General features: G+C 46.4%; 6 non-coding genes across 6 annotated transcripts; all 6 read right to left on the minus strand.

Moving 5' to 3' along the window:
* Positions 1–278: 278 nt before the first annotated feature.
* TRNAN-GUU (transfer RNA asparagine (anticodon GUU)) lies at positions 279–352 on the minus strand. Its single transcript has one exon. It is a non-coding gene; the product is annotated as a tRNA-Asn (tRNA).
* A 2,173-nt stretch (positions 353–2,525) lies between these two features.
* Positions 2,526–2,599, minus strand: TRNAN-GUU (transfer RNA asparagine (anticodon GUU)). The gene has a single exon. It is a non-coding gene; the product is annotated as a tRNA-Asn (tRNA).
* A 1,790-nt stretch (positions 2,600–4,389) lies between these two features.
* TRNAW-CCA (transfer RNA tryptophan (anticodon CCA)) lies at positions 4,390–4,461 on the minus strand. The gene has a single exon. It is a non-coding gene; the product is annotated as a tRNA-Trp (tRNA).
* A 309-nt stretch (positions 4,462–4,770) lies between these two features.
* Positions 4,771–4,844, minus strand: TRNAN-GUU (transfer RNA asparagine (anticodon GUU)). The gene has a single exon. It is a non-coding gene; the product is annotated as a tRNA-Asn (tRNA).
* A 2,175-nt stretch (positions 4,845–7,019) lies between these two features.
* On the minus strand, positions 7,020–7,093 carry TRNAN-GUU (transfer RNA asparagine (anticodon GUU)). Its single transcript has one exon. It is a non-coding gene; the product is annotated as a tRNA-Asn (tRNA).
* Positions 7,094–9,268: 2,175 nt separating this feature from the next.
* On the minus strand, positions 9,269–9,342 carry TRNAN-GUU (transfer RNA asparagine (anticodon GUU)). Its single transcript has one exon. It is a non-coding gene; the product is annotated as a tRNA-Asn (tRNA).
* Positions 9,343–12,792: the final 3,450 nt, after the last annotated feature.

The following is a 12,792-nucleotide window of genomic DNA, read 5'->3' on the forward strand; positions in this document are numbered from 1 at the left end:
ATAAAGGTAGGAGACGTGCATGGACCTGCAGAGCCTCATTGCTTCTTTAAGTAGACTGGCTAGGATAGCTTCCTTCTGTGCATCAGTACACGCTGCAGCCAAACCCTTCCCATGAAGTCTTGATGTTTATGAATTGAATGGCAAGTTTTGAAAAACTAAAGCAAGCGAGAAGAATTGCTTACAGTTTATTGGATTTTTTGGACGTCAGCAGACGAGACCTGCGAGAGGTAAACAGAAGTTCATAGTTGGTCATGCTGAATTTTTGAGCCAAAATGCACCGTCCCTGGGTGGGCTTGAACCACCAACCTTTCGGTTAACAGCCGAACGCGCTAACCGATTGCGCCACAGAGACTCATGCAGTTCTTACACAGGGGCCTGATTGGTGTGCTGTTTGCTTATGCTTCCCAGGCAACCTGAAAATATTTCTAAAATAGCTCTATTTCCCACAGCAAATCAGGGTATCAAGCACTTCCCTACCTCCCCTAATCCACAAACACAGGGGATTTAGTAGAGGACAGAGCCCATCAACAGTGCACCAAATGTCCTCTGTGTAGGCATAACTTGCTATGAGGAGAAAGCCACAGTTGCGCACTTGTGTTAAAAGGGGACAGTAGGCTGAACCCAGAGAACACGGGAGAAATGACTCAGGTTTACTGAGTGGAACACTCTGTGTCTTTGTGCCAAAAACAGCAGCGTCTTTTCGGTTAACAGCCGAACGCGCTAACCAATTGCGCCACAGAGACTCACTGGCATGTGTGTTCTGCCTTTGGCCTGATTGCATTGCTATTTTTTTCTGATTGGCAGAAAACCTGAACTTTTTTGTGAAAAAGGCATGCCTCTCTTAGCACTGCAGTGCAGTAGACTGCTCCCTTGCTTCCCTGAGTCCCCAAATACACAACCACCTTGGGCACAATAGAAGACACATTCCAGCAGATTTAGCAAGAGTGCACCAAGGATTCTATATGTAGGTACCTTGCTGAGAAGCAAGACCTGCAGTTGCATTCTTCTGTTAAAAGAGGGCAGCAGAGTGCACCAAGAGAACTTGGGGGAAGTAGCTTATGTTAACTACTTGCCATGCTCTTTATAGATCCCTCTGTTTGACTGGGTGAATTCTAATTTCTGGGGTAGAGTAAGCAATTTTTGGATCTAGATGCTGTGCGCAACAGGAATGCTATATACTGCACTGTACTGCTACTGAATAGTTACCAATTTTACAGGATGTTCAGGTAAGCTTTGTTTCAGAAAACAACTTGCTAGAGGCACTAAGACAGATTACTGGGACAAAGGAAGAGGGTTTGGGGATTAGCACATCTCCTATGAAAGGTACAGTCACGCCCGAGACAACTCTGAGTGTCACTTCAAATTTTAAGAAATGCAAACTAGGGACCTACGCTTTTTATTGCCAGTGGATCTTTGTGTTTCAGACAAATGTGCACGCCTCCCAGAGCCCCATGCAATGCACTTAGGGAAATGGGGGAAGGTGCTGTGCAACCCTCTCGCTGACAATGTCTCTCTTGTCTATAATGTATCTATGAGAGAGAGAGAAATAGGCAATGCGAGAGTGAAAAAGTAAAATGGAAATGTGTCTACTGAGACCAGTATAAGGGGAAATCCTCACAATCCAGGACCGACAGTTGATTGGGAGGGCGCTTACAGTTTTCCGACACCAGACCGGTACCTGAACTCACAAACCCAAACTGCAAAGTGATGGGCATTGCCACTAGACTGCCGACCCCCTTTCGGGGCCCCAGCATATATCCTTTAGTCACACCTAGATTTCCCAGGACAGTGCAGCATTCAGCGATTACACGAAAATATTGACAGCGCTAGGAGGCCATGCAAATGGCAGAGGTATGCTTTACAAAGCCCACGTAGCGTGCACAAAACAGCACATCAGTCAGGCCCACTTGAAGAGATGGTAAAGAGGAAATACTTCTGCTGCATCCAGTAAAACATAGAGATTGGCCTGCTTTAAAGGTTGACCATGTCCTTCATGGGTGTCTGTCAATATGATACTTCCCTGCTGCAAAGCTTACATTCGAAACGCCAGAACAACTAGGCCCAGAGCATAAAGATGCAGTCAGGTTGAAATAACGAGATACTGAAGAGCAATTTTGTATTTCAGAGTGGGAAAAGGAAGTATGACCCCGACGTGATTTGAACACACAACCTTCTGAGCTGGAGTCAGACGCTACCATTGCGCCACGAGGTCCTTGTGGCAATCCACCTGGTGTGTCTGATGACAGAATAAAGGTAGGAGACGTGCATGAACCTGCAGAGCCTCATTGCTTCTTTAAGTAGACTGGCAAGGATAGCTTCCTTCTGTGCATCAGTGCACGCTGCAGCCAAACCCTTCCCATGAAGTCTTGATGTTTATGAATTGAATGGCAAGTTTTGAAAAACTAAAGCAAGCGAGAAGAATTGCTTACAGTTTATTGGATTTTTTGGACGTCAGCAGACGAGACCTGCGAGAGGTAAACAGAAGTTCGTAGTTGGTCATGCTGAATTTTTGAGCCAAAATGCATCGTCCCTGGGTGGGCTTGAACCACCAACCTTTCGGTTAACAGCCGAACGCGCTAACCGATTGCGCCACAGAGACTCATGCAGTGCTTACACTGGGGCCTGATTGGTGTGCTGTTTGCTGATGCTTCCCAGGCAACCTGAAAATATTTCTAAAATAGCTCTATTTCCCACAGCAAATCAGGGTATCAAGCACTTCCCTACCTCCCCTAATCCACAAACACAGGGGATTTAGTAGAGGACAGAGCCCATCAACAGTGCACCAAATGTCCTCTGTGTAGGCATAACTTGCTATGAGGAGAAAGCCACAGTTGCGCACTTGTGTTAAAAGGGGACAGTAGGCTGAACCCAGAGAACACGGGAGAAATGACTCAGGTTTACTGAGTGGAACACTCTGTGTCTTTGTGCCAAAAACAGCAGCGTCTTTTCGGTTAACAGCCGAACGCGCTAACCAATTGTGCCACAGAGACTCACTGGCATGTGTGCTCTGCCTTTGGCCTGATTGCATTGCTATTTTTTTCTGATTGGCAGAAAACCTGAACTTTTTTCTGAAAAAGGCATGCCTCTCTTAGCACTGCAGTGCATTAGACTGCTCCCTTGCTTCCCTGAGTCCCCAAATACACAACCACCTTGGGCACAATAGAAGACACATTCCAGCAGATTTAGCAAGAGTGCACCAAGGTTTCTATATGTAGGTACCTTGCTGAGAAGCAAGACCTGCAGTTGCATTCTTCTGTTAAAAGAGGGCAGCAGAGTGCACCAAGAGAACTTGGGGGAAGTAGCTTATGTTAACTACTTGCCATGATCTTTATAGATCCCTCTGTTTGACTGGGTGAATTCTAATTTCTGGGGTAGAGTAAGCAATTTTTGGATCTAGATGCTGTGCGCAACAGGAATGCTATATACTGCACTGTACTGCTACTGAAAAGTTACCAATTTTACAGGATGTTCAGGTAAGCTTTGTTTCAGAAAACAACTTGCTAGAGGCCCTAGGACAGATTACTGGGACAAAGGAAGAGGGTTTGGGGATTAGCACATCTCCTATGAAAGGTACAGTCACGCCCGAGACAACTCTGAGTGCCTCCTCAAATTCTAAGAAATGCGAACTGGGGTCCTACGCCTTTTATTGCCAGTGGATCTTTGTGTTTCAGACAAATGTGCACGCCTCCCAGAGCCCCATGCAATGCACTTAGGGAAATGGGGGAAGGTGCTGTGAAGCCCTCTCGCTGACAATGTCTTTCTTGTCTATAATGTATCTATGAGAGAGAGAGAAATAGGCAATGCGAGAGTGAAAAAGTAAAATGGAAATGTGTCTACTGAGACCAGTATAAGGGGAAATCCTCACAATCCAGGACCGACAGTTGATTGGGAGGGCGCTTACAGTTTTCTGACACCAGACCGGTACCTGAACTCACAAACCCAAACTACAAAGTGATGGGCATTGCCACTAGACTGCCGACCCCCTTTCGGGGCCCCAGCATATATCCTTTAGTCACACCTAGAGTTCCCAGGACAGTGCAGCATTCAGCGATTACACGAAAATATTGACAGCGCTAGGAGGCCATGCAAATGGCAGAGGTATGCTTTACAAAGCCCACGTAGCGTGCACAAAACAGCACATCAGTCAGGCCCACTTGAAGAGATGGTAAAGAGGAAATACTTCTGCTGCATCCAGTAAAACATAGAGATTGGCCTGCTTTAAAGGTTGACCATGTCCTTCATGGGTGTCTGTCAATATGATACTTCCCTGCTGCAAAGCTTACATTCGAAACGCCAGAACAACTAGGCCCAGAGCACAAAGATGCAGTCAGGTTGAAATAACGAGATACTGAAGAGCAATTTTGTATTTCAGAGTGGGAAAAGCAAATATGCCCCCGACGTGATTTGAACACGCAACCTTCTGATCTGGAGTCAGACGCCCTACCATTGTGCCACGAGGTCCAAGTGGCAACCTGGTGTGTCTGATGACAGAATAAAGGTAGGAGACGTACATGCACCTGCAGAGCCTCATTGCTTCTTTAAGTAGACTGGCTAGGATAGCTTCCTTCTGTGCATCAGTACACGCTGCAGCCAAACCCTTCCCATGAAGTCTTGATGTTTATGAATTGAATGGCAAGTTTTGAAAAACTAAAGCAAGCGAGAAGAATTGCTTGCAGTTTATTGGATTTTTTGGACGTCAGCAGACGAGACCTGCGAGAGGTAAACAGAAGTTCATAGTTGGTCATGCTGAATTTTTGAGCCAAAATGCATCGTCTCTGGGTGGGCTTGAACCACCAACCTTTCGGTTAACAGCCGAACGCGCTAACCGATTGCGCCACAGAGACTCATGCAGTGCTTACACTGGGGCCTGATTGGTGTGCTGTTTGCTTATGCTCCCCAGGCAACCTGAAAATATTTCTAAAATAGCTCTATTTCCCACAGCAAATCAGGGTATCAAGTACTTCCCTACCTCCCGTAATCCACAAACACAGGGGATTTAGTAGAGGACAGAGCCCATCAACAGTGCACCAAATGCCCTCTGTGTAGGCATAACTTGCTATGAGGAGAAAGCCACAGTTGCGCACTTGTGTTAAAAGGGGACAGTAGGCTGAACCCAGAGAACACGGGAGAAATGACTCAGGTTTACTGAGTGGAACACTCTGTGTCTTTGTGCCAAAAACAGCAGCGTCTTTTCGGTTAACAGCCGAACGCGCTAACCAATTGCGCCACAGAGACTCACTGGCATGTGTGTTCTGCCTTTGGCCTGATTGCATTGCTATTTTTTTCTGATTGGCAGAAAACCTGAACTTTTTTCTGAAAAAGGCATGCCTCTCTTAGCACTGCAGTGCATTAGACTGCTCCCTTGCTTCCCTGAGTCCCCAAATACACAACCACCTTGGGCACAATAGAAGACACATTCCAGCAGATTTAGCAAGAGTGCACCAAGGATTCTATATGTAGGTACCTTGCTGAGAAGCAGGACCTGCAGTTGCATTCTTCTGTTAAAAGAGGGCAGCAGAGTGCACCAAGAGAACTTGGGGGAAGTAGCTTATGTTAACTACTTGCCATGATCTTTATAGATCCCTCTGTTTGACTGGGTGAATTCTAATTTCTGGGGTAGAGTAAGCAATTTTTGGATCTAGATGCTGTGCGCAACAGGAATGCTATATACTGCACTGTACTGCTACTGAAAAGTTACCAATTTTACAGGATGTTCAGGTAAGCTTTGTTTCAGAAAACAACTTGCTAGAGGCCCTAGGACAGATTACTGGGACAAAGGAAGAGGGTTTGGGGATTAGCACATCTCCTATGAAAGGTACAGTCACGCCTGAGACAACTCTGAGTGCCTCCTCAAATTCTAAGAAATGCGAACTGGGGTCTTACGCCTTTTATTGCCAGTGGATCTTTGTGTTTCAGACAAATGTGCACGCCTCCCAGAGCCCCATGCAATGCACTTAGGGAAAGGGGGGAAGGTGCTGTGAAGCCCACTCGCTGACAATGTCTCTCTTGTCTATAATGTATCTATGAGAGAGAGAGAAATAGGCAATGTGAGAGTGAAAAAGTAAAATGGAAATGTGTCTACTGAGACCAGTATAAGGGGAAATCCTCACAATCCAGGACCGACAGTTGATTGGGAGGGCGCTTACAGTTTTCTGACACCAGACCGGTACCTGAACTCACAAACCCAAACTACAAAGTGATGGGCATTGCCACTAGACTGCCGACCCCCTTTCGGGGCCCCAGCATATATCCTTTAGTCACACCTAGAGTTCCCGGGACAGTGCAGCATTCAGCGATTACACGAAAATATTGACAGCGCTAGGAGACCATGCAAATGGCAGAGGTATGCTTTACAAAGCCCACGTAGCGTGCACAAAACAGCACATCAGTCAGGCCCACTTGAAGAGATGGTAAAGAGGAAATACTTCTGCTGCATCCAGTAAAACATAGAGATTGGCCTGCTTTAAAGGTTGACCATGTCCTTCATGGGTGTCTGTCAATATGATACTTCCCTGCTGCAAAGTTTACATTCGAAACGCCAGAACAACTAGGCCCAGAGCACAAAGATGCAGTCAGGTTGAAATAACGAGATACTGAAGAGCAATTTTATATTTCAGAGTGGGAAAAGCAAATATGACCCCGACGTGATTTGCACACGAAACCTTCGGATCTGGAGTCAGACAAGCTACCATTGCGCCACGAGGTCCATGCGGTACTCCACCTGGTGTGTCTGATGACAGAATAAAGGTAGGAGACGTACATGCACCTGCAGAGCCTCATTGCTTCTTTAAGTAGACTGGCTAGGATAGCTTCCTTCTGTGCATCAGTACACGCTGCAGCCAAACCCTTCCCATGAAGTCTTGATGTTTATGAATTGAATGGCAAGTTTTGAAAAACTAAAGCAAGCGAGAAGAATTGCTTGCAGTTTATTGGATTTTTTGGACGTCAGCAGACGAGACCTGCGAGAGGTAAACAGAAGTTCATAGTTGGTCATGCTGAATTTCTGAGCCAAAATGCATCGTCCCTGGGTGGGCTTGAACCACCAACCTTTCGGTTAACAGCCGAACGCGCTAACCGATTGCGCCACAGAGACTCATGCAGTGCTTACACTGGGGCCTGATTGGTGTGCTGTTTGCTTATGCTTCCCAGGCAACCTGAAAATATTTCTAAAATAGCTCTATTTCCCACAGCAAATCAGGGTATCAAGCACTTCCCTACCTCCCCTAATCCACAAACACAGGGGATTTAGTAGAGGACAGAGCCCATCAACAGTGCACCAAATGTCCTCTGTGTAGGCATAACTTGCTATGAGGAGAAAGCCACAGTTGCGCACTTGTGTTAAAAGGGGACAGTAGGCTGAACCCAGAGAACACGGGAGAAATGACTCAGGTTTACTGAGTGGAACACTCTGTGTCTTTGTGCCAAAAACAGCAGCGTCTTTTCGGTTAACAGCCGAACGCGCTAACCAATTGTGCCACAGAGACTCACTGGCATGTGTGTTCTGCCTTTGGCCTGATTGCATTGCTATTTTTTTCTGATTGGCAGAAAACCTGAACTTTTTTCTGAAAAAGGCATGCCTCTCGTAGCACTGCAGTGCATTAGACTGCTCCCTTGCTTCCCTGAGTCCCCAAATACACAACCACCTTGGGCACAATAGAAGACACATTCCAGCAGATTTAGCAAGAGTGCACCAAGGTTTCTATATGTAGGTACCTTGCTGAGAAGCAAGACCTGCAGTTGCATTCTTCTGTTAAAAGAGGGCAGCAGAGTGCACCAAGAGAACTTGGGGGAAGTAGCTTATGTTAACTACTTGCCATGCTCTTTATAGATCCCTCTGTTTGACTGGGTGAATTCTAATTTCTGGGGTAGAGTAAGCAATTTTTGGATCTAGATGCTGTGCGCAACAGGAATGCTATATACTGCACTGTACTGCTACTGAAAAGTTACCAATTTTACAGGATGTTCAGGTAAGCTTTGTTTCAGAAAACAACTTGCTAGAGGCCCTAGGACAGATTACTGGGACAAAGGAAGAGGGTTTGGGGATTAGCACATCTCCTATGAAAGGTACAGTCACGCCCGAGACAACTCTGAGTGCCTCCTCAAATTCTAAGAAATGCGAACTGGGGTCCTACGCCTTTTATTGCTAGGGGATCTTTGTGTTTCAGACAAATGTGCACGCCTCCCAGAGCCCCATGCAATGCACTTAGGGAAATGGGGGAAGGTGCTGTGAAGCCCTCTCGCTGACAATGTCTCTCTTGTCTATAATGTATCTATGAGAGAGAGAGAAATAGGCAATGCGAGAGTGAAAAAGTAAAATGGAAATGTGTCTACTGAGACCAGTATAAGGGGAAATCCTCACAATCCAGGACCGACAGTTGATTGGGAGGGCGCTTACAGGTTTCCGACACCAGACCGGTACCTGAACTCACAAACCCAAACTGCAAAGTGATGGGCATTGCCACTAGACTGCCGACCCCCTTTCGGGGCCCCAACATATATCCTTTAGTCACACCTAGAGTTCCCAGGACACTGCAGCATTCAGCGATTACACGAAAAAATTGACAGCGCTAGGAGGCCATGCAAATGGCAGAGGTATGCTTTACAAAGCCCACGTAGCGTGCACAAAACAGCACATCAGTCAGGCCCACTTGAAGAGATGGTAAAGAGGAAATACTTCTGCTGCATCCAGTGAAACATAGAGATTGGCCTGCTTTAAAGGTTGACCATGTCCTTCATGGGTGTCTGTCAATATGATACTTCCCTGCTGCAAAGCTTACATTCGAAACGCCAGAACAACTAGTCCCAGAGCACAAAGATGCAGTCAGGTTGAAATAACGAGATACTGAAGAGCAATTTTGTATTTCAGAGTGGGAAAAGCAAATATGCCCCCGACGTGATTTGAACACGCAACCTTCTGATCTGGAGTCAGACGCCCTACCATTGCGCCACGAGGTCCTAGTGGCAGTCCACCTGGTGTGTCTGATGACAGAATAAAGGTAGGAGACGTACATGCACCTGCAGAGCCTCATTGCTTCTTTAAGTAGACTGGCTAGGATAGCTTCCTTCTGTGCATCAGTACACGCTGCAGCCAAACCCTTCCCATGAAGTCTTGATGTTTATGAATTGAATGGCAAGTTTTGAAAAACTAAAGCAAGCGAGAAGAATTGCTTGCAGTTTATTGGATTTTTTGGACGTCAGCAGACGAGACCTGCGAGAGGTAAACAGAAGTTCATAGTTGGTCATGCTGAATTTTTGAGCCAAAATGCATCGTCCCTGGGTGGGCTTGAACCACCAACCTTTCTGTTAACAGCCGAACGCGCTAACCGATTGCGCCACAGAGACTCATGCAGTGCTTACACTGGGGCCTGATTGGTGTGCTGTTTGCTTATGCTCCCCAGGCAACCTGAAAATATTTCTAAAATAGCTCTATTTCCCACAGCAAATCAGGGTATCAAGTACTTCCCTACCTCCCGTAATCCACAAACACAGGGGATTTAGTAGAGGACAGAGCCCATCAACAGTGCACCAAATGCCCTCTGTGTAGGCATAACTTGCTATGAGGAGAAAGCCACAGTTGCGCACTTGTGTTAAAAGGGGACAGTAGGCTGAACCCAGAGAACACGGGAGAAATGACTCAGGTTTACTGAGTGGAACACTCTGTGTCTTTGTGCCAAAAACAGCAGCGTCTTTTCGGTTAACAGCAGAACGCGCTAACCAATTGCGCCACAGAGACTCACTGGCATGTGTGTTCTGCCTTTGGCCTGATTGCATTGCTATTTTTTTATGATTGGCAGAAAACCTGAACTTTTTTCTGAAAAAGGCATGCCTCTCTTAGCACTGCAGTGCATTAGACTGCTCCCTTGCTTCCTTGAGTCCCCAAATACACAACCACCTTGGGCACAATAGAAGACACATTCCAGCAGATTTAGCAAGAGTGCACCAAGGATTCTATATGTAGGTACCTTGCTGAGAAGCAGGACCTGCAGTTGCATTCTTCTGTTAAAAGAGGGCAGCAGAGTGCACCAAGAGAACTTGGGGGAAGTAGCTTATGTTAACTACTTGCCATGATCTTTATAGATCCCTCTGTTTGACTGGGTGAATTCTAATTTCTGGGGTAGAGTAAGCAATTTTTGGATCTAGATGCTGTGCGCAACAGGAATGCTATATACTGCACTGTACTGCTACTGAAAAGTTACCAATTTTACAGGATGTTCAGGTAAGCTTTGTTTCAGAAAACAACTTGCTAGAGGCCCTAGGACAGATTACTGGGACAAAGGAAGAGGGTTTGGGGATTAGCACATCTCCTATGAAAGGTACAGTCACGCCCGAGACAACTCTGAGTGCCTCCTCAAATTCTAAGAAATGCGAACTGGGGTCCTACGCCTTTTATTGCTAGGGGATCTTTGTGTTTCAGACAAATGTGCACGCCTCCCAGAGCCCCTTGCAATGCACTTAGGGAAATGGGGGAAGGTGCTGTGAAGCCCTCTCGCTGACAATGTCTCTCTTGTCTATAATGTATCTATGAGAGAGAGAGAAATAGGCAATGCGAGAGTGAAAAAGTAAAATGGAAATGTGTCTACTGAGACCAGTATAAGGGGAAATCCTCACAATCCAGGACCGACAGTTGATTGGGAGGGCGCTTACAGGTTTCCGACACCAGACCGGTACCTGAACTCACAAACCCAAACTGCAAAGTGATGGGCATTGCCACTAGACTGCCGACCCCCTTTCGGGGCCCCAGCATATATCCTTTAGTCACACCTAGAGTTCCCAGGACAGTGCAGCATTCAGCGATTACACGAAAATATTGACAGCACTAGGAGGCCATGCAAATGGCAGAGGTATGCTTTACAAAGCCCACGTAGCGTGCACAAAACAGCACATCAGTCAGGCCCACTTGAAGAGATGGTAAAGAGGAAATACTTCTGCTGCATCCAGTAAAACATAGAGATTGGCCTGCTTTAAAGGTTGACCATGTCCTTCATGGGTGTCTGTCAATATGATACTTCCCTGCTGCAAAGTTTACATTCGAAACGCCAGAACAACTAGGCCCAGAGCACAAAGATGCAGTCAGGTTGAAATAACGAGATACTGAAGAGCAATTTTATATTTCAGAGTGGGAAAAGCAAACATGACCCCGACGTGATTTGAACACGAAACCTTCGGATCTGGAGTCAGACGCGCTACCATTGCGCCACGAGGTCCATGCGGCACTCCACCTGGTGTGTCTGATGACAGAATAAAGGTAGGAGACGTACATGCACCTGCAGAGCCTCATTGCTTCTTTAAGTAGACTGGCTAGGATAGCTTCCTTCTGTGCATCAGTACACGCTGCAGCCAAACCCTTCCCATGAAGTCTTGATGTTTATGAATTGAATGGCAAGTTTTGAAAAACTAAAGCAAGCGAGAAGAATTGCTTGCAGTTTATTGGATTTTTTGGACGTCAGCAGACGAGACCTGCGAGAGGTAAACAGAAGTTCATAGTTGGTCGTGCTGAATTTTTGAGCCAAAATGCATCGTCCCTGGGTGGGCTTGAACCACCAACCGTTCGGTTAACAGCCGAACGCGCTAACCGATTGCGCCACAGAGAGTCATGCAGTGCTTACACTGGGGCCTGATTGGTGTGCTGTTTGCTTATGCTTCCCAGGCAACCTGAAAATATTTCTAAAATAGCTCTATTTCCCACAGCAAATCAGGGTATCAAGCACTTCCCTACCTCCCCTAATCCACAAACACAGGGGATTTAGTAGAGGACAGAGCCCATCAACAGTGCACCAAATGTCCTCTGTGTAGGCATAACTTGCTATGAGGAGAAAGCCACAGTTGCGCCCTTGTGTTAAAAGGGGACAGTAGGCTGAACCCAGAGAACACGGGAGAAATGACTCAGGTTTACTGAGTGGAACACTCTGTGTCTTTGTGCCAAAAACAGCAGCGTCTTTTCGGTTAACAGCCGAACGCGCTAACCAATTGTGCCACAGAGACTCACTGGCATGTGTGTTCTGCCTTTGGCCTGATTGCATTGCTATTTTTTTCTGATTGGCAGAAAACCTGAACTTTTTTCTGAAAAAGGCATGCCTCTCGTAGCACTGCAGTGCATTAGACTGCTCCCTTGCTTCCCTGAGTCCCCAAATACACAACCACCTTGGGCACAATAGAAGACACATTCCAGCAGATTTAGCAAGAGTGCACCAAGGTTTCTATATGTAGGTACCTTGCTGAGAAGCAAGACCTGCAGTTGCATTCTTCTGTTAAAAGAGGGCAGCAGAGTGCATCAAGAGAACTTGGGGGAAGTAGCTTATGTTAACTACTTGCCATGATCTTTATAGATCCCTCTGTTTGACTGGGTGAATTCTAATTTCTGGGGTAGAGTAAGCAATTTTTGGATCTAGATGCTGTGCGCAACAGGAATGCTATATACTGCACTGTACTGCTACTGAAAAGTTACCAATTTTACAGGATGTTCAGGTAAGCTTTGTTTCAGAAAACAACTTGCTAGAGGCCCTAGGACAGATTACTGGGACAAAGGAAGAGGGTTTGGGGATTAGCACATCTCCTATGAAAGGTACAGTCACGCCCGAGACAACTCTGAGTGCCTCCTCAAATTCTAAGAAATGCGAACTGGGGTCCTACGCCTTTTATTGCCAGTGGATCTTTGTGTTTCAGACAAATGTGCACGCCTCCCAGAGCCCCTTGCAATGCACTTAGGGAAATGGGGGAAGGTGCTGTGAAGCCCTCTCGCTGACAATGTCTCTCTTGTCTATAATGTATCTATGAGAGAGAGAGAAATAGGCA

Source organism: Ambystoma mexicanum, chromosome 11, assembly GCF_040938575.1.
Source record: "Ambystoma mexicanum isolate Mex_15411 chromosome 11, UKY_AmexF1_1, whole genome shotgun sequence".
NCBI lineage: Eukaryota > Metazoa > Chordata > Amphibia > Caudata > Ambystomatidae > Ambystoma > Ambystoma mexicanum.